The sequence below is a fragment of the Sapajus apella genome, unplaced genomic scaffold (genome assembly GCF_009761245.1).
Source record: "Sapajus apella isolate SASKATOON/1434 unplaced genomic scaffold, GSC_monkey_1.0 scaffold10, whole genome shotgun sequence".
Taxonomy (NCBI): domain Eukaryota; kingdom Metazoa; phylum Chordata; class Mammalia; order Primates; family Cebidae; genus Sapajus; species Sapajus apella.
This window is the reverse complement of record NW_022436950.1, coordinates 8,115,339-8,136,456: the sequence shown is the minus strand read 5'-3', so window position 1 is coordinate 8,136,456 and position 21,118 is coordinate 8,115,339. Positions and strand designations below refer to the sequence as shown.

The following is a 21,118-nucleotide window of genomic DNA, read 5'->3' as shown; positions in this document are numbered from 1 at the left end:
CTCGATCTCTTGACCTCGTGATCCACCCGCCTCGGCCTCCCAAAGTGCTGGGATTACAGGGATTACTTCTTTAATCTGTTAAGTTTGGTGTGAAGTAGATAAAGGATAAGGTTTTAATTCATTTCTTTTCCCTGTATAGCTCCGTTGTTCTATTACCATTTAGTGAGAAATCTTTTTTTCTGTTGATCTGAAATGCCTCCTTTATCATATACTAAATAATTTATACATTTGGATTTGTTTCTTAGCTTTTTATTCAAACATCTTTTTTTTTTCTTGAGACAGAGTCTCACCTTGTCACTCAGGCTGGAGTGCAGTGGCGCGATCTCAGCTCACTGCAATCTCCGCCTCCCAGGTTCAAATGATTCTCCTGCTTCAGCCTCCTGAGTAGCTGGAACTATAGGCATCCACCACCACGCCTGGCAAATTTTTTGTATTTTTAGTAGAGAAGGGGTTTCACCATGTTGACCAGGCTGGTCCCAAACTCCTGACCTCAGATGATCCACTTGCCTGGGTCTCCCAAAGTGCTGGGATTGCAGGCATGCACCACCATACCCAGCCTCAAGCATCTTTTAATGATAATTATTGGTAAACTCATTTGAAAACTAGATTGAAAGACAAGTATATTTTTAAGCTGACTTTAATGCATCTTAATTAATCAGGCTTTGCTCTAGTTTCACTCTATATATTTTTACATTCTTCTGTCTTTATTGGAAAAGTTGTTTGAGATCATTGGAGAGGAATTTTAGGTGAATCTCCTAAGCCTGGTTTTAGTGGTATATTGATTTACTGAGGCTGCTATAGGAAAGTATCACAAACTGAATGGCTTAAACTACAGAAATTTATTATCTTACAGCTATGAAGGATAAAAGTGTGAGAACAAGCTATTGGCAGGGTTGGTTGCTCCTAAAGGCTTTGAAGGAGAGTCTGTTGCATGTCTCTCTTAGCCTATGGTGGTGGCTGGTAATCTTTGGCTTGTAAAACACATGTCCTAAATCCCTGGGCCATGGACTGGTACCAGTCTGTGGCCTGTTAGGAACTGGGCCACAGCAGCAGGGGTTGAGTGGTGAGCAAGCATTACTGTTTGAGCTCTGCCTTTGTCAGATCAGTCGTGGCATTAGATTCTCATAGGAGCACGAACCCCGTTGTGAACTGTGCATGTGAGGGATGTAGGTTACGTACTGTTTATTAGAATCTAATGCCTGATGATCTGAGGTAGAACATTTTCATCCCAAAAACATCTCCCCAACCTCTGTCCATGGAAAAATTGTTCTCTATGGAACTGGTCCTTCGTGTGAAAAAGATTGGGGACCACTGTTATAGAAGCATCATCCCAATTTGGTGCATTCATCATCACATGATGTTCTGCTGTGTGTATATCTGTGTCCAGATTTCCCCCTTTTTATAAGGACAACAGTCCTATTGGATTAGGGCCCACCCTACTCCACTATGACTTCATCTTAACTAAGGATATCTGCAACAACCCTGTTTCCAAATTGGGTCACATTCTGAGGCACTTTGGCTTCAGGACTTCAAAATACAAAATTTTGAGGGGAGACACTTTGACATAATAAATGACTAGTGTTTTTCACTGGTTTTATGTCTTTGATTCTAGCCTATACCTTTCCTTTATCTCCTGACATTTGTTTCCTGCTTATGTTTTTACCCTTTATTCAGCAAGAGTATATCGAGTTCTACCACCTGCCGTTCCTGCTCTAGGGACTGTGGATATAGTGATGGCAAGTTTCCTGTCCTCATGGAGCTTAGAGTGAGGGGATATAGAGAATAACCAAGTATACAAATAAATGACCAGGATCGTTTCAAGCAGTGGCAAGTACTGTGAAGGAAGGAGAACAATGTGCTGGGCTAGAAAGAGACTGTAGGAGAGTCATTTAGATCTGGGTTTTTCCACCTCAGTACTGTTGGCATTTTGGACTGGATAATTGTTTGTGGAGGAAGGGGGCTGCCCTGGGTACTGCAGGATAGTCAGCAGCATCCCTGGCCTTTTGAGACCAATGGTACTTTCCCCAGTTGTGACAGCCAAAGATGTCTCCAGACATGGCCAAATGTCCTGGGGTGGGAGTGGGGATGCAAAATGCCACAGTTGAGAACCGCATTGGCTTTTAGATTGAGTGGTCAGGGAAGGCTTTGTTTTAGTATCTCTGCAGAAGAGAAACATTTTTTTCTCAGTTCAGATAAGAACTTCATAGAACAGTGTAACTCTGTGTTCTATGAAACAGCCAGTTGGATCTTTTACCTGACAGACTGAGGTTACAAAATGAAGTAGATGTAGTTAGACATTAAAATAGTCCCTCTTTTTTCATAGATGATGACAGCAAAATTTTCTGAGGTGACTTTGCCAAAGTGACCCACACCAGTGTCTTTGTCAGTGTGGTTGTGGGTATTTGGAAAGCTATCTTCTGGAAGTGTGCATCTAAGGCGTGTTAAGAAGAAGCAGTCTGTTCAGTCCTCTCCTGGAAGCTTAGTGCAGTGCTTCTCAGCCTTTAATGAGCATCAGAGCTGCTGCTAGGAGAGCTTGCTAAAACACAGATTCCAGGACCGCACTCCTAGAGACTCTGATTCAGTGGGTCTGTGGTGAGGCCTGAGAGTTTGCAGTGCGAACATGCTCTAGAGTGTTGCTGATGCTGCTGTTCTCTGCGTTGAACAGCACTAACAGTAGAGCTCCGTTTGGTTACTTTTAGCGAAGCCCTGGCTCGGGATGGTCATGAGCCATCAGGAGTATGGTTTTCGAGCTGCTTCTCTTCTCCGTTCTTTTCTTCTGTCCTTTATACTTCTTTTCAGTCAAGCTCGGTAGCTTTCCCTTATGTCATCTATCATAGGAAAAGCCTTTTAAGTGTTGATTGTGCTGGCTGTGATACAACTGAGGTGTCCTAAATTGCAATCATGTAAGTAATTTGAGAGTTTTTTACCTGTTATACTAAGAAGTTCTATGAAGTGGCACTTTTTATATGCTCAGCTTATCTTACACAGAGAAAAGAAATGAGCCATTGGCAGAATTTGTCATAATGGGAAGTCCTCGGGTATAGTTTTTACCCGTTTACGGGGAGATAGTCACATTCAGTTGTTGGGCCAGTAATTATTATACAAAATGTGTATAACCCTACAGCAGTAGGTTCTGGAGAAGGAGCCTAGGTGTTCTTAGGCCATACTGAAATGTTTGCTCTTCTTGACCCATTGAATCAAATTTGTTTAGGAAAAAGTATAATTATTGTTTATCAGTAAATCTAAATACACCTGGCATTATTATTACTGAATGGAGTTTAAAAATGTATGTATATCTGTATATGTATATATTTTGTTGTTTGATTACAAAGGTAATTCAAACACTTTTAAGAAACAAAAGATCAAATGTTACTAAATTATATGCCTTAAAGTGAGTAATTCTATTTCTAAAGAGAATTAAAGCTGTGAATGTGGCCTGTCTAGAGGTTTCATTTGTCCCACTTTGAGAGGCAGTGATTAAAGAGATGGTTCATTGTAAGATCATTGAGATTTTTATTCTAAGACATCTTGTTATAGCAGATCATTGCATTTTTAAGATGGTGAATTATCCTCATCTCTAGGCCATCTATATCCTTTAAAAAGAATCACGCTGTGGCCTCCCAAAGTGCTGGGATTCAGGCGTGAGCCACTATGCCTGGCCGAATTTTTTTTTAACATACAAAATATTGATGAAATTCTTCTTTTAAAAATTTATATCCTTTTTTTAATAGATTCTGTGCTCTATAAGTATTATGAAAATAATTTATTTTTTCTATCTTTGCTTCTTTGCTGAGCGTATTTCTCATGTGTGGAGGACTGAGGACATAGCAGACCTACTTCCGTGTAAGGAGTGTGAACTGCCCTGACTCTTCTGTAGGATGTATTCTTGCTAAGCACATAGCACATCCACCTGGAGGAAATGGATTGGGCTGACAGTGGCTTAGAAGCTGTTCTAGTTTGAAACTAAGGTTAATATGAGAGATTTTGACTAGAAGTGGATGGATTGAATGTGGTTCTGCTCTAGGGTGACTTTCACCGACTGAGAACTTGGAATTCATGGGAGGGAAAAGGCTTGTGAAGACAGATGATCCCAAGGCCTGTAGAAGAACACACACTTATTGTCTCCCAGAGCTGATTAAAGGGATTCTAGCTCCTGGCAAGATAGAGATTTGGAACTGGAAGAAACTTTAGATTGTCATCTCAAACTGTAGTGGGAAATTAGAGATTTGAAGAGACTGATGGGGTTGCAGGAGGATTTTATTTAACGTGATTACGGGCTCAGTGGAATTGCTTCCTAATTCTAAGCCAAGGACAAAGAACATGGGGTACTTTTTATGCACCTAGGATGATGCAGCAGCAAACAGGTTTACAGAAGCCAGAACAAAGAACAGTTAATTAACTTGTAACATGTCTTGTGATGTACTTTACATTTGAAAAGTAACGTCTTGAGAAACACTTCTTGCAGTTTTTATCTGCTCTGTGACCTTGCAACTGGTCAGCAAGAAAAACAGGAATATCTAGATGCCTGGGAACTTTGCTAAGAATGTGGAGGGGATAGATGAGGGTTAAATGGTTTGCAGGAAGGCAGTTTAATATTCTGCTTTAAACAGAGCTGGGAGGTATTAAACAGCACACAACACAGCAACATTTACTTCATTATATAGCAACTACAAATTATAAGGTTTTGTTTTATTGTTACTGCTATTATTTAATTTCCTTCTTCAAAACAACTGATTTAGACTTCGTCAAAGTATTTAAGGACTTGAGGGATTGGAAATTATTTTTGAATCTGCTTTCCAGAACCTTTGGCTTCTAAAGTGAAGGATGAACTAGAGGCTGAGAAACATCAAATTGAAGAACAAACATGCTGCTCAATTAGGGAGAACTGGAGAATATGTTGTTCTGTAGAAGCTGCTTAGAGATAGTCATTATATTCTGGGGAAATTAAAAAAAAAAAAAAAAGAAAATCACATGTGGCTTATGTAAAGAATTAAAAAGTAGGCCGAGCAAAGCATTAAAAAGTAGGCTGAGCATGGTGGCTCAGACCTGTAATCCTAGCACTTTGTGAGGCTGAGGCGGGCGGATCACTTGAGTTCAGGAGTTCGAGATCAGCCTGGCCAACATGGCAAAACCCTGTCTCTACTAAAAAAACAAAACAAAATAAAAATCAGCTGGTGTGCTGGCAGGTGCCTGAAATCCCAGCTGCTCGGGAGGCTGAGGCAGGAGAATTGCTTGAGGGTGGAGGTTGCAGTGAGCTGAGATCACACCACTGCCCTCAAGCTTTGGCAGGCTGGAGTGAGTGGTGCAATCAGGGTCATTGCAACTTCCACTTCCCAGGTTTAAGTGATTCTCCAGCCTCAGCCTCCTGAGTAACTGGGATTACATGTGTGTACCACCACACCTGGCTAATTTTTTGTATTTTCAGTAGAGACAAGGTTTTATCATGTTGGCCAGACTGGTCTCAGACTCCTGATCTCAAGTGATCTGCCTGCCTCAGCCTCCTAAAGTGCTGGGACTACAAGCGTGAGCCAGTGTACCCAGCAAAGTAAACTTTTTATTTTGAGCTGCATGTAGATCACATGCAATTGTAAGAAAAAAATGCGGAGAAATCCCATGTGCCCTTCACCTAGTTTTTTCTTGTGTAACTAAGGTACAGGTAACTGCACATACCTTATTCACATTCTACTCTTTCACATGTACTGTGCATTCAGATGTTACCAGTTTTACTTTCACTCATTTGTGTGTGTGTTCTGTCATATCTGAAGATTTGTGTGACCACCACCACAGTCAAGATACAGAAGAGTTCCATCCCAAAGATCCCTTGTGCTGCCCTTTCATAGCCATAGCAGTTTCCCTCCCTCTCTGCCTCCCTACCCCCAGTCAACCACTAAACTCTATAATTTTCTTATTTCAAGAATGCTACATAAAGAGAATCATATAGTTTATAACCTTCGAGATTGACTTTTTTTCATTCAGTGTAATTCCTTTGAGATTCATCCAGATTGGTACGTGTGTCACTCTTCATTGCCGAGTAGTATTCCATGGCATGCATGCATCACAGCTTGCTTAACCATTCATCTGTTCAATGACAGTTTTTTTCAGGTTTTGGCTATTATTAATAAAGCTGCCATCAACATTCATGTGCAGCTTTCATTTCTCTAGAAAAAATGCTCGTGAATGCATGCACCCTTTAGAGTTATCTGCTGGTAATATTTTGTCCCATTTGCTTATTATTTGCTTCCTTTCTATCTCACCGCTTTTCCATACACACACAAATATAAAATAAGTTTTTTCTGTAACTACTTGAGAGTAAATTGAATATATCATTACCCCCACATACTTCTGTATTTCCAAGAATTAAGGATGTTTTCTTACATACTATGATGATTAATATTAGGTGTCGACTTGATTGAATTGAGGCCTAGATAGCTGGTAAAGTATTGTTTCTGGGTATGTCTTTGAGGGTACATTTGAGTCAGTGGACTGGGAGAGGAAGACCCACCCTCAGTGTGGGTGGACGCCATCCAGTTGGCTACCAGCATTTCTAGAACAAGTGGGGTAAGCTGGCTTGCTGAGTCTCTGGCTTTCATTTTTCTCCCATGCTGGATGCTTCAGTCCACTCTTCCTGCCCTTGGATATCAGACTCTGGGTTCTTCGGCTTTTGGACTTTTGGACTTACACCAGTGGTTTGCCCAGGGCTCTTGGGCTTTCAGCCACAGACTGAAGGCAGCACTGTTGACTTTCCTGCTTTTGAGGCCTTTGGACATGGACTGAGCCACTGATGGCTTCTTTCATTTTTTTTTTCATTTTTTTTTTTTTCTTTTCACTAATGGCTTCTTTCTTCCTCAGCTTGTACATGGCTTATAGTGGGACTTTGCTTTGTGATTGTGTGTGCCAGTTCTCCTTAATAAACTCCCTTTCATGTATATGTATATCCTATTAGTTCTGTCCCTTTGGAGAACCCTGACTAGTACACATACCCACAGGAAAGCTATCAACTTAATTTAACATAACTTTTATCAGGTCTGTCATCTATAACAGTTTTGTCAATTCACCTGGCAATGTCCCTTTTCCCCTTCTAGTACAAGGGCTGGTCTAGTTCCACATATTTTATTTCATTATCATGTTTCTTTTACCTGCTTTAATCTGGTAACAGGTCTTTACTTTGTTTTTTGTGACACTGGCATTTCTGAAGAAGCAAAATAGAGAACTTTACATGTATTATCTCCTTTAGCACTTAAGGCAGCTCTACAGAGTAGCTTTTATTATTATCGACTCTTTTTGATGATGAAACTGAGGGACAGAGAGATGAAATAATTTGCTCAAGTCACAAGTCTTAAATGGTAGAACCTGGATTCAAACCTGGGTGTTTTGACTTCAGAAGTCTGTTTAACCACTGAGCTCTCCTGTCTTCCATAATCTTTTAGCCTGTTTGTAGCACTTGGCCTTTCAGAAACTGTGAACTAGGGAAACTGTATTTTCCACATTAGCTGACATAAACAAGTATTTAATTTGTTTTACAGTAGACAATCCCTTTTGTGATTATTTCAGATATGTCATCTGTTGCCTCAAGTTGGAGTTAAAGTTGAGCCTCCATCTGATTAGCATTTATGGTACTTTATGGAAATATTAAATAGTTCAAATGAAGTTTTAAGCATCAAGCAGCTGGCTGTCTTGCATATTAGAAATGAGAGTTTACAGGAAACCCTAAGATGTCTGGTCTGTGTCTTTCAGGCCAGGTAAGGATAGTTTCTTCCAGGACATTCTTCAGGGCTTGGTCTAGTCTTTGTTAATTGTCTCAAAGAAAAAGATCCACTATCCCTGAAGGAAGGCAGTTTTCTAATCTCATCTCTCTGGAAGTTTTTCTTTGTAATAAGATGTGGAGATTAAAATGTGCCTTATTCTTTCTAAGTTTCTTTTAAGGTCACTACCATCTGAAGTAATACGAAATACATGTGTACAGGTTTGCCAAGATTGCAGTTTCTGTGTGAATCATAACATTGGATTTCATCACATCTGGGTTAATGAAGTATGCACAAAGGCTCTGTATGAATATAGGTTTTATATTTAATGTGTATCTGGAGGCAGCAAGATCTTAGTGATGTAGTTTCCCTATAAGTAACAAGTTGAATGCTTGCAACCTGAAGGTTTAAGGTAATCCCAAGGTGAGGCACTTTGCCACAGAACTGGGGTCCTGCACCTTGACCCTCTGTTCAGAAGGCGTGCATAAACACTGGGAATCTGGAGCCCTTCAGTGGAACTGGAGGCCCAGCTTATTTCCCTGGAGTATGTAGAGTTTGGGTTTGTTTAGAAGCAGGGATTCCAAGGCTGCTGTTTTGACTTCTCTTTTTGAAGCAGTAGGGAGAAGAAATATACCAGGTCTGTCATAGTTGTACTTGAGTATTTTGGGAATGATTTTGGTCACTTTTCTTGGATTGTTTTCTCTGCTGTCTGCTTGAAGTTTTGTAACTGTTAAGTTCATGATGATGGTCCTTAAGAGTGGTGGTAGTTTTTGCATGGGAAATCTAGAATTTTGGAATGCTCCAAACCTTAGAATCACCGTCTTTCAAATTCACTCCTGTTGAAGGACATATGGAACATAATTTCTCCACAGAAAGCGTGGCTAGACTCAGGGTTGTCTTTGTAGGGCCTCTTTCAGGTCCACCAGTGCGAGGTACTTAACTGACAGACCAAAATCAGAAGGTTGACTTAGAGGTCATCAGGCTTTCCTTATCTATCTGTGGTCTGTTTTAGTATCTTAGTCATTTTACTGTTTAGCATTTTGTGTCCTGCTTTCCTCCAGATTCCTTGAATAACACTAGACTTCCCTGTGACTTTGAGGGTACATTACAACTGCTTGTGACTTTGTATGTCTTCTTCTGGGAGTGTTCTTCAAGACATGACGTGGATCTTGGGTTGTAGGCAGAATGATGGTTCTTAGCAAGGCCTTATAATGCTTGGGGCTGAAAGTCTGTTGGTAGTAACTTCCAGATGTTTGCAGCTGCACTCCTGAGAGTAGTAGGCATTGTTATAGCAATACTTTCCCAAGAATAAGGTAATGATAGAACTGACATTTTTTTTTTAAATAAAGAACTAATACAGAAGCTAGATTGTTACTACTCTCTTGTGTAAAATAAAAACAAGTTTTTATGAACATTGACATTTTATTTGAACTGATATGAACCTAGGGAAAATTACTTTCAATTCTTGTATGTTTTGGTCATTTTGTTCAGTTGATTATAGTTTCAGAAAGTCACATATTTTTCCAAATTGCCATGGTGAAATCGGCCATGTGGATGAGCTTTGCAACCCTTTTTCCTTTGCCTTATTACTTTTGAGGCTAGTAGTGTATATGGAGACGTGATGGCTCTGCTTATCATTGAAGTTATTCATATAGATGGCGGATGAGTTATTTTTCAGCTTTATTTTTAAATAACTGCTTCTGTATCACAGCATGAAACCTAGATTGAGCTTGGTAACCTTGCTCCATAAAATGTATGCTTTCTGTAAGTAAAGGCCCTAAGTGGTAGCAGTTGTTGCGGAATTGTTTGCTCCATAGAATATTTTGCCAGGATGACCTGTAAATGGGAGTTTTTAAAAAGGGATTAAAAAGTCTTCTCATATGTGTCAGTATAATTTGGTGTGTTTGTGAATGTATAGAGGGGTAGATGAAAAATCATTGGCTATTAATTGAAAATTGTTTAATTTGATGATGAACATATGGTAGTTCCTTACATTTTTCTACTTCATAGATGTTTTAAAATTTCCAAAATAAAGAGTAAAAGAGTCTCCCCAAAAGGTAATTAAGAAAAATGACAAAGGGTTGCGTGTGGTGGCTCACACCTGTAATCTTAGCACTGAGGGAGGCTGAGGCAGGATCGCTTGAGCTCAGGAGTTTGAGGACAGCCTGGGCAACATGGTGAGACCTTGTGTCTACAAAAAAATAGAAAAAATTAGCTGGATGTGGTGGTGCACACCTATAGTCCCAGCTCCTCAGGAGGCTGAAGTGGGAGGATTACTTGAGCCTGGGAGGTTGAGGCTACAGTGAGCTGTGATTGTGCCACTGCACTCTAGCCTGGGTGACAGAGCGACAGAGCCAGACCCTGTCTCAAAAAACAAAAAACAAAACCAGATCTTGGGTTTTATTTGATAGTAGGGACAAAGGTTAATGAAATAGATGTCATGATTTCTAAAACCTTCTAGGGTGACTTTTTCAGTGGTGCTGAAATACTGCCCCTGAGTTACTTCAGGAGAGAGAATAGAATTTTACCGTTATTGCCTGTGTTTACTGATCATGGCAGATATTCCAGTGTGCTGCTCATATATTTTAAAAAGACTCCCCACTCCCTTTTTTTTTTTTTCTTTTTTTAACAAGATCCTTTTATTTGATATTTGGAACTGAGCATGAATTCTGATACCAATACCTTCCTATGCTGCTTTAGGTTTTGATTTTTTTTTTTTTTAAGATGAGGTTTTAAATTAGTCTTTATTGTTTTCATTTTTACAAGTGTTTCTCTGTGTTCCTTCTTCCACTGGATGGATGGAGAGCTGTTTCTTATTGTTTCAAAAGTATTGTGTTTGACTTGCACTTTTTACCACTCTGTCTAGAATTTGTCTTCAAAGTCTGCACATTTTTCCCAAAAGGAAAGGTTAGAATAAATTTCAGGGGATTGAAAATGCCAGGTTGGTACGAAAGTCTTTAGAGCCTTGGAAGTAATCTTGTTCGTTTCAATGTAATAATTCTGTAGATGACTTTAATCATAGTAACAAAATGTGGGAGAGAAACATGAGATTGAATTTGTAATGTAATCCTGTACAGAGTACACATGAGAAATGAAGCTATTTGTTGAAACAATTTCCACCTTGTAACATTTTTGGGCCTTATTTGGTAGCAATTTTTTTTTTTTTTTTTAATAAGGAACTAACACAGAAGCTAGATTGATACTACTGTCTTGTGTAAAATAAAAACAAGTTTTTATGTATTTGAGATCTCTTTCAATTTTGGTTTTATATGTTTTTTCATTGCAAATCTTATGTTTGTTATTGTGTGATTTATGACCAAAACTCTGGTACTTCAGTGGCATTAAGATGATTCTGCCTTTAATAGGCAAGTAATGATGCTATAGATCCACTCAAGCAACATCCTTCATGTTCTTCCTGCCATGACTGATGTCCTGTATTACCAAGATGTGAATATACTAAACTCTAGCATTCAGATACATCTGAAATAGACTCTGAGATTTTAGAGTGCTATAGAATTTATAATAGAATTTCAGAAGCAAGGAAAAGTTGTCTTTAAGAGTTTTCTTTTTGTTATTTTTTGAGCACTGCCACCTGTGCTCAAGCAATCTTCCTACCTCAGCCTCCCAAGTAGCTGGGACCACAGGCATGAGCCTCTGTGCCCAGCTAATCTTTGTATTTTTTTGTAGAGATGGGGTTTTGCCATGTCGCCCAGGCTGGTCTTGAACTCCTGGCCTCAAGTGAGCCACCTGCCTCAGTCTCCCAAAGTGCTGTGATTATAGACGTCAGCCACTGCACCCAGCCTAAGTGTTTTCTTAAATTCTATAATATGGGGAATGTTTAATATTTTGATGGCAACTATTATTGTCTCTAAATTTCTTTTTATTTTTTAGAGACAGGGTCTAGCCCTGTCTTCTAGGCTGGAGTGCAATGGCACTATCGTAGCTCACTACAGTCTTGAACTCCTGGGCTCAAATGATCCTATTTCAGTCTCCTGAGTAGCTGGGACTACAGCATCTGCCACCACCTGGCTAATTTTTAGATTTTTGGTGGAAGATGAAGTCTTGCTGTGTCGCCCAGGCTGGTCTCAAACTCCCGGCTCAAAGGATCCTTGCACCTCAGCCTCTGAAAGTGCAAGGATTACAGGCATGAGCCACCACACCTAACGTTAATTGTCTTTTAAATTTAGAGTTGCAAAACATTACAGAGGCTTTTCATTATTTTCCATCAGCATATATTGTATTATTTGCATCAGGGTATATTGCCAAACTGTATCTGTAATTCCTGGTATAACATTAGGCCATAATAAATTATCCTGTTATCAAGAACATTTGTTAGATGTGTACTCTGTGGGCATGGTGTAGAAGTTTTAAAAGAGGTCATCTCTTTTAATGACCTCATTCACTAAACATTTCCTGGGTACTCATTGTGTGCCAGCCCTTCCAGGAACTGGAGATACAGTGATGAACGGGACAGACAAGGGTCTACACTCTTGGAATTTACATGCTGGGATCCTCAATACTTCACGTGCTAAATGACGAAATTGTTCAGGACCTTACAAGGGGAGGTATTACTTTGCTGTGGTATGGTTGGGAAGGTTGTATTGAGGGAGGAGAACTGGGGCTGCATAGGCATGGGAGTGTTCATTTCCCAGTGTGTCTTCTGTGGAACCTACTATCAAAGACTTTTGTGGTCAAATAGATGGAAAACGTGACCCACTTGGGATTGCGCAGAAGGCATCCCAAGAGCTGGAGAAATTAGGTGAGGCAGTAGGGGAGAGGATAGGGAATTTGAACTGTTTTTTTAATGGGTAAAATTTTAAGAGTGAGGTTGGAGTAGAGGGTGAGTGAGCTCTGTGAAAATGTGCAGGAAGCCTGAAGAGTATGGGCCATGTTGGGGGATACTGCCCAAAATGCACCTGTGTGCAGCCTCCCCTCCTACCCTTGCAGAAGCTACCTCTTGCTCTTCGCCCCAGCATGTCACCTTTTCCTTTCTTTCTGTGTTTTAACATGCTCAAGTTTCTCCTTTCATAAAAACACCAACACAAAGGCAAACTCTGTCTTTTGCTTCTACTTCTCCCCCTTCATGGCCAAATTTCATAAGCAATCAACAGCTTACCAACTCCACATTCCTCCCAGCCCATTCATGCCTCAGCTGATTTCTCTTTTGTGTTACCCCATTGCTTCCCCCTTGCAGCTCTCACTGAGCCCCTTGTGATATTCATGCTGCTAAGTGTAATGAATGCTTCATGCCCTATTTCACTTCTCACAGTAATATAGGACTTTATTGCCCTCAACCTTCTTGAAACCTTGATTTTCTTTCTCTTTTTCCCCCTGCCAAGCCTCCAGGAAGTACAGAAAAAACATTTTCCTGACATCACACTCTTTCAAGTTTTCTCTTATATCTCCCTCTGAGGAGGCCATTTCTTTTCAGTATTTGCAATTTCTGTTCTGTGCTTCAGTGGCTATTGAACTTTGAGGTGCCTCAGAGACTCAATCCTAGGTTCCTTCCCTTTTTTCCCCATATTCTTCCTGCTCTCATCTCATCTGTGTTCAACTTTAGTTGCTTTGGTTATGATTTGTTCTCTGGTGACTCCCAAATTTGCTGTCAGCCCACATGTTCTTCAGAGCTCCTGACTTTTGTGTCTAGCTCCCTAGTGTTGCAGTTACCTCAAAGTCAGCACGTCTAATTCTGGGCTAATGATCTCTACCCCTGTATCCTAATTTAATAACCTTGTCCTGGTGCATGTAACTCCCATCCATCCAGTTATATAAGCTAGAAAATAAGAAGTTATCTTTTTTTTTTTTTTTTTTTGAGTCAGAGTCTTGTACTGTCACCCAGGCTGCAATGCAGTGGTGGGATCTCAGTTTACTGCAACCTCTGCCTCCCAGGTTGAAGCAAGTCTCTTGCCTCAGCCTCCTGAGTAGCTGGGACTGCAGGTGTGAGCCACCACTCTGATTTTTGTATTTTTAGCAGAGACAGGGTTTTGCCATGTTGGCCAGGCTGGTCTCAAAGTCCTGACCTCAGGTGATCCGCCTGCCTTGGCTTCCCAGAGTGCTGGGATTACAGGTATGAGCTAGCGCTCTGGCTGAGATGCCTTTTTTTCTTTATCAGTAATCCTTGACTGAGGTCAGCTGTCCCCGAGTTACCCCTGAGGGTTTGTATTTAAGTTTAATTACCTGGAGATTTCACACAGATCCTGAAATGATACATTGTAGGTAAATGGTATCCAGCTAATGTCTTTAATTAAAATGAAAAGTTATATACATTTAAGTCCCTCCCTCTCATTCACGTTAATACATACGGATAAAACAGGGAGCTCAGATTCTAACTGCATTGTTTTTGGTCTTCTTAGAGAGCTCTAATGGTCAACATTGTTGGGTAAGAATGTCATTGTTGAATAAGTTGTCATTTAGCTATGTCAATGACCAGGCTCTAGAAATGAAAAAAAAAAACAAACAATTTATCTATTTTTTTTCCTTTGTGAATCTTGCTTTTTATGTCATGACTAGGAACTCTTCACCTAATGCTAGGTCATGACGCTTTTTCTCCTCTAAGAGTTGTATAGTTTTGTATTAGATCTAGGATCCATTTTGAGTTAATTTTTATATGTGGTCTGAGGCAAAGGTCAAGATTTTTTGTTAGTTTTTTTTTGGTCTATTGATGTCCAGTTGTTCCAGCACCATTTGTTGAAAAGGCTGTCTTTCCTCCCTTGAATTGCTTTTGTATTTTTGTGTAAAATCAGTTGGGCATATTTGTAAGGGGCTATTTCTGGCATCTCTCTGTTGTTCCATTGGTCTAGGTGGCTGTCCCTCTGAAAATATCAGTCTTAATTGCTATAGCTATGTAGCTTAAAATCAGGTAGTATGATTTCTCCAACTTTATTTTTTTTGGTTGTTCATTATTTTAGTTATTCTAGTTCCTTTGCATTTCTATATAAAATGTAAGATAAGTTTGTCTGTATCTGTGAAAGATCTTGGGACTTTGATAAGAATTATGTTGGATTTATAGATCAGCTTGGGGAGAATTGATATCTTTACTACGTCATAGTCTACTAGTGTCAATGGCTTACCACTTCAGCTAGAACATAGGAACCTTACCACGATTTAGGCCCCTTTATCCTCCCTACTTTATAGTTGGTTGTCTTAAATATCTCCTTTACATATGTTGAAAACCATATCAGACAATATTATACTTTTGCTTTTAATTATCTAATGTAATTTTTAAAACTTAAGTGGAGAAAGTCTAATACTAGTACACTTACCTATAAAGTTACTCTGCAACATTACTTTTTACTTCTAAAAGTTCTATTTAATTCTTTTAAAATTTATATTTTAGTAAGCTGCTTTCGCTTGTGTTTATTTTTTCTTTCATTCTTTCTTTTTTTTGAGACAGGGTCTCACTCTGTCACCCAGGCTGGAGTGCAGTGGCACGATCATGGCTCACTTCAACCTTGACCTTCTGGGCTCAGGTGATCCTCTCACCTCAGCCTCCCAAGTAGTGCATGCCACTACATCTGGCTAATTTTTTGTAGAGACGGTTTCTCACTATGTTGCCCAGGCTGGTCTTGAACTCCTGGGCTCAAGTGATTTGCCCTCCTCGGTCTCCCAGGTGTGAGCTACTGCAGCTGGCCCTTTTATTTCTTTATATATATGGTTTGAAAATATTCTATATTTGTCTTTTTTTTTTTTTAAGTCCTGAAGTGATTTTGTACTGCACTTTGCTATTTTTTTTCTTGGACGGTCAATCATGATGGCTCTTTCCTTAGGTGTTTTGTAAGGATTTAGCAGGCTTTTGACTGTAGGCATATTCTGAAGTAAATAGTTCTGAGAGGGTTTTTTGGTTCAGCTATGGGTGCTACCAATCTAGGATCACTTTAAATTCGTTTCTATGCTTGAGGTTAGTTAGCTGGACTCTATTGTATGACTGCAATATTGGGTTCTGAATGTTAAGAGGAGACTCTCCTATGGAGCTTAGATCAAAGAGACTTGTGATTTTTTCGCCTTCACCAGCAGGTGTATTTTTTCCAGCCTATTATCTAACTGAGATTGTTCTCCTTCAAGGGTTTGATTTTTTTTTCAAGGGGCTCAATTCCACCTCTCTACATTTGGTATCATCAAGGCCTTAGAATCTTCTGTCCCTCTGCAGCTTTAAACCACTCTTGATACTAACACCAGAAGGTGCTCCCAGGATCTCTGTAGCCTCAGTTTCTACTTTTTCTGTTTTTTAGCTCCCACTTGATTTTTAGCTCCTGGGGATTTTCTTTTCTTTCTTGAGGACTCAACTATGCATTTTAAAAGAAACTGGTAATACTTTGTTTAGCAGTTATAGTAATTCAGTATCAGCAGGTTTTTCAGATATTGACTCCACTATGTTACTTGAAATAGAAGATTTCTATTTCTGACACATAGCTTCCAAACCATTCAATAAAGTATAGATTATTGGGTCCCAGGAGGGACTCACTCCTGGCTTCTTCAAAATTGGTCACTTGGGACAAAAGTTTCTTCTGTCTCTCAGGAGGGGTGGTGGTATTGACACTTGTCCTTAAAAGGAAGAACCACAGGCATCACTGCTCTCACATCTGCCAAGCAAGTAGAGTGGTTCAAGCAGGAAGGGAATGTTCGACTGTGTCAAGTGCTACAACAAGGTCAAGTAAGATCAAGACTGAAAATTGACAGTGGGATTTCACAATTAGGATGTCTTTGCCAGAGTAATCCCCGTGGAATTGGGAGGATGGTCTTTGGTCCAGGCAATTCCTGTTTTTCTCAGGAAGAGTGACTTCTTGTTTATCAGTATGTGGTTGTTTATTTTATGCTCTCTTATTTTAATACTGTTCAGCGTCCAACCTTGCCTTAGATAGATTAGCTGTATCTGTCACAGAAACTGGATTCAGTCATAGAGTGTAGGACCTATCCTGTATGTACTTATCCTTAAAGCTTTTGTGTATATCTCAGGTGAGGTCAACAGAAGGAAGAACTGAATAGGTAAGAGCTGAGCTGGGGTATAAAAGTAAAAGAAAGAATATATGAGGTATTATCAGTTTTAATGTGAAGCCTCTATTATATGGAGTTTTTAAAAATTATGAAAAATTTCAATCATATAAAAGTAGAGGGAATAGTGCATTGAGAGAATACTGCATAACCCAAATTTAATAATTTTTGTACATTTGTCATGTTTATCTTTCTTTTGCTGAAATACTTGAAAGGAATCCTGACATCATTTATGTACATATCTTTATACAATATGAACATTTTCACATGTAGTCAAATTGCTGTTGTCACACCTAATATAAAACTGATTCTTTACTACTATACATAGACTGTGGAGGGTTTTTATTTTAAAGTTCTTTGAACATGCTGAGATTATTTCTCTTTTTCTGTCTTTATACTTGTCATACTGTCTGTCTAGGAGACTCTAGTCTGTGACCTCCACATGGCGACCTTAGTGCCAGTATTATTTCTTCGGTAAACGCTTTGCTGATGACTGAAACTAGTGTCCATTTTCCCACCCTGTTGGCCACTGCCTCCTCACCATTTCATTGCCTGTGTACTTGCTTAATGTATGTCTCCTCCCCATAGACTGTAAGCATCATGAGAGTAGGGACCTGGTCTGTCATGGTTACTGCTCTATGTCCAGGGCCTGAAGCAAGCCTAGCATATAGTAAGGAAGCAAAGGTTTAGAACAAGTCAGCTACTAGATTAATGAAGATTCTAAAATTTGCTTAATGTTTTATAACCATTATCTCTTCCTACAACTGATTTCTATTCCAGAGCTTTTCTTTTCTCAAGAGCTTTAACCAACAGCTGTGTTTGCAAAAAGTGCTGGGCTGTTGTCCCTTTCAGGACATTTAATCTTTTAAATCCTCAAAATATTTTGTAAAATATAAGTGAGTAAAGTCACTGCTGACCTGTTAAGAGGCAGTGTTTTTACTGACATAACTCTCATTTGAGATCACTTTATTTGAACTTGCAGCTAATAAATCTGTTTTGGCTCATATGAGACAGGATGGAATGATCTTATAGTCCACGTGGCCTTTAATTGATTATTTGAACTTCATTTATTTAGTGCGTCATTTGTATTCCATGTTAGGGGATATGTTAAAATTGTTACATTCTTAGGAATTGGCTTTAGCATGAGAAAAAATGTAATTCAGTAAAACAGGTATGATCTATAATTAAACTTGGATTCTTTTGAAAAACATAATTTTAGACCTATAAAAGAGATTAGAGAATGGTACAAAGAATTACTCTGTATTCTTTTTTTTTTTGAGACAGAGTTTTGTTCTGTCGCCTGATGCCAGGCTGGAGTACAGTGGCACAATCTTGGCTCACCGCAACCTCCACCTCCTGGGTTCAAGCAATTCTCCTGCCTCAGCCTCCTGAGTAGCTGGGACTACAGGTGCACGCCACCATGCCCAGCTAATTTTTGTATTTTTAGTAGTGATGGGGTTTCACCATGTTGGCCAGGATGGTCTTGATCTCTTGCCCTTGTGATCCACCTGCCTCGGCCTCCCAGAATGCTGGGATTACAGGTGTGAGCCACTGCGCCCAGCCTTTTTTTTAAATATAATTTTAATTATATATTTTTAAATTTTAAAAAAATATTTTTAAGTGGCTTTCCGGCAAAAACCGGAAAGCCTGCTAGACAAATTCTAAAAGAGCTGTAACACTTACTCTGTATTCTTTACATGATTCCCCAGTGTTAATATTTTACCCTCTTAGCCTTTTTTTTTTTTAAGACAGGGTTTCACCATGTTGGCCAGGGTGATCTTGAACTCCTGATCTCAGGCAATCCACCCACCTTGGCCTCCCAAAGTGCTGGGATTACAGGCGTGAGCCACCGTGCCCAGCCAGCTGTCCTCTTTTATAACATTATGCAGTTATCAGAATCAGGGAATTAACATTGATATGTTATTAACCAAAAGACTTTATTCAAATTTCCCAATCATGCCCTTTTCCTTTGTTATATGAAAAGAAAATTTTGGAATTGTCATGTGTCTTTAGTCTCCTTTTTAAACAATTTTTCCTTTCATGATTTTAACATTTTTGAAGATTATAGGCCAGTTATACAACAGGGCCAGTTTTTACCAGGACCCTCAATTTGGGTTTAACTGACTGTCTTAGTTTGGATTCTGTTGCTATAACAGAATGCGAGAAACTGGGTAATTTATAAGAAAAGGAAATTTATTTCTCATGGTTCTGGAGGCTGGGAAGTCCAATAGTAAGGTGTTGACATCTGGTGAGAGCCTTCTTGCTGCATCATCCTATAGTGGAAGGCATAAAGGCAAGAGAGCAAGAGTAGAGTAGAGAGGGCCAAACTCACTTTTTATCAGGAACTAATTTCTGTGATAATAGCATTAATTCATTCATGATGGTAGCGCCCTGATGGCCAAATTCCTTCTTTTTTTTTTGAGATGGAGTCTTACTCTGTCGCCTAGGATGGAGTGCAGTGGTGCAATCTCGGTTTACTGCAATCTCTGCCTTCTGGGTTCAAGTGATTCTTCTGCCTCAGCCTCCCAAGTAGCTGGGATGTAGTCTGCCACCACACCCAGCTAATTTTTGTATAGAGATGGGGTTTCACTGTGTTGGCCAGGCTGGTCTGAAACTCCTGACCTTGTGATCTGCCCTCCTTGGCCTCCCAAAGTGCTGGGATTACAGGCATAAGCCACCGCGCCGGATGCCAAATTCCTTCTTAATGATCCCACCTGTTAATACCATCACAATGACAATTAAATTTCAACATAAATTTTGGAGGGGACATTCAAACCATAGAACTGATGTTTCAAAACTGACATGTTTTTTCTTAGTGTTTCATATCAGGAGACATATGATGTTGATTTGGCTCATTGCATGAGTTTACTTTGATCACTTGGTTAAGGTGTGTCTGTCACATTTTTCCACAATCAAGATAGATTTTCCTCTTTGTGTTTACATAATATTTTTGAGGGTACTTTGAAACTATTTAAAATTCTGTTACCTCTTAAACTCTTACCCACCAATTTTAGATTTCATTGATGAATACACATTAATTAGTATGATGATGATGGCCAGTGGTAATTTTCTAATTCCATTGTTTTTTCTAGATTTATCAGTTGCAATACTGTTGTAACAAATGGCTTCTCCTTTTCACATATTTATTTATTTTTGTCTTTTTATCAGTAGGAACTTATGGGTTCTTATTTAGTCAGTTATAAAATTTTAATACTTAAATGGTCATATGTTTGGCCAGTAGCAGCCTTTTCTGAGGGCTCCTGTGAACTTTTGACATGTCCTCATCATTTCTTGATTATTGTTTTACTTTCTGGAATAGCAAGATATTCTAGGCCAGGGATTGGCAAACTTTTTCTGTAAGTGGCCAGATAGTTAATATTTTTGACTTTATAGACCATACAGCCCCTCTTGCAACTGTTTAACTCTGCCGTTGCAACACGAAAGCAGCCATAGATAATATGTAAACTAATGAGCTTGGCTGTGTTTCAGGAAAAGTTTATTTACATAAACAAATGGATGGACCGTAGTTTGCCAACCCCTCTTCTAGGCCCATGTTTGTACATTTCTTCCTCAGTCTCAGAACTGGCCATTTTTCCATTGGCTGCTTCAGTGATGAATGGTGTTTAGAAACTGAGATCTAGGCACTAGATATGCTCATGGTTACTGGAATGTCATTGATTCTAGGCCCTTTCAGTAGACAAAGCTAGGGAATGTAAGAATATATTTTTACATGCTACGTGTATTTGTGTTTGTATATAGGTGCATCTGTATTTTTCTTTATTATAAACCACTGTGTTATAATGATTTCTCTAATTCCATTTCAATTCTAGCCTGTCCACTTTTCCATATTTGTAATTTTTTTCTCCAACATTGACAAGCTTGGCTCCTTTTCCACAAATATTTACTTATTTGTTCAATTTAGGATATATAGAAAGCAACTTTAGAATTGCTAACTTATACCTCTATAAAAAACCTATTAACCAAAGTTTAATCTTTATTTATGCTTCTTTTTTGTTTTTAGCCACAGGGTTTGGTTAAATACTGTACCCCAAGGTTACTTGGGTTAGTGTGCCATCTCTGTTGCCCCCATTTCTTGCTGCCCTCTAATATATTGTGATTTATTTGTTTATTTCAGGTGAAGATTTATTTATTTGTAATCAAGCAAAAAATTACATATTTTTATGTTGTGCAACATGATGTTTTGTTATATGTATACATTGTGGAATGACTAGATCAAGCTACTTAACATATCCGTTACCTCACATACTTATCATTTTTTTGTGATGAGGACACTTAAAATACATTCTCATAGCAATTTTGAAGTATACCTGGCCTCTAGATATCCACAGTGGTTTGGTTCCAGGACCCCTACAGCTACCAAAATCTGT

At 39.1% G+C, this 21,118-nt stretch overlaps 1 protein-coding gene and 1 non-coding gene across 3 annotated transcripts in view; one reads left to right on the top strand and one right to left on the bottom strand.

Annotated features, from left to right (window-relative positions):
• DIS3L2 (DIS3 like 3'-5' exoribonuclease 2) overlaps positions 1 to 21,118 on the top strand; it is a 385,644-nt gene that overhangs the window by 15,446 nt on the left and 349,080 nt on the right. The gene's annotated exons all lie outside the window — the stretch shown is intronic.
• LOC116552044 lies at positions 18,350 to 18,411 on the bottom strand. The gene has a single exon (XR_004269169.1). It is a non-coding gene; the product is annotated as a U7 small nuclear RNA (small nuclear RNA).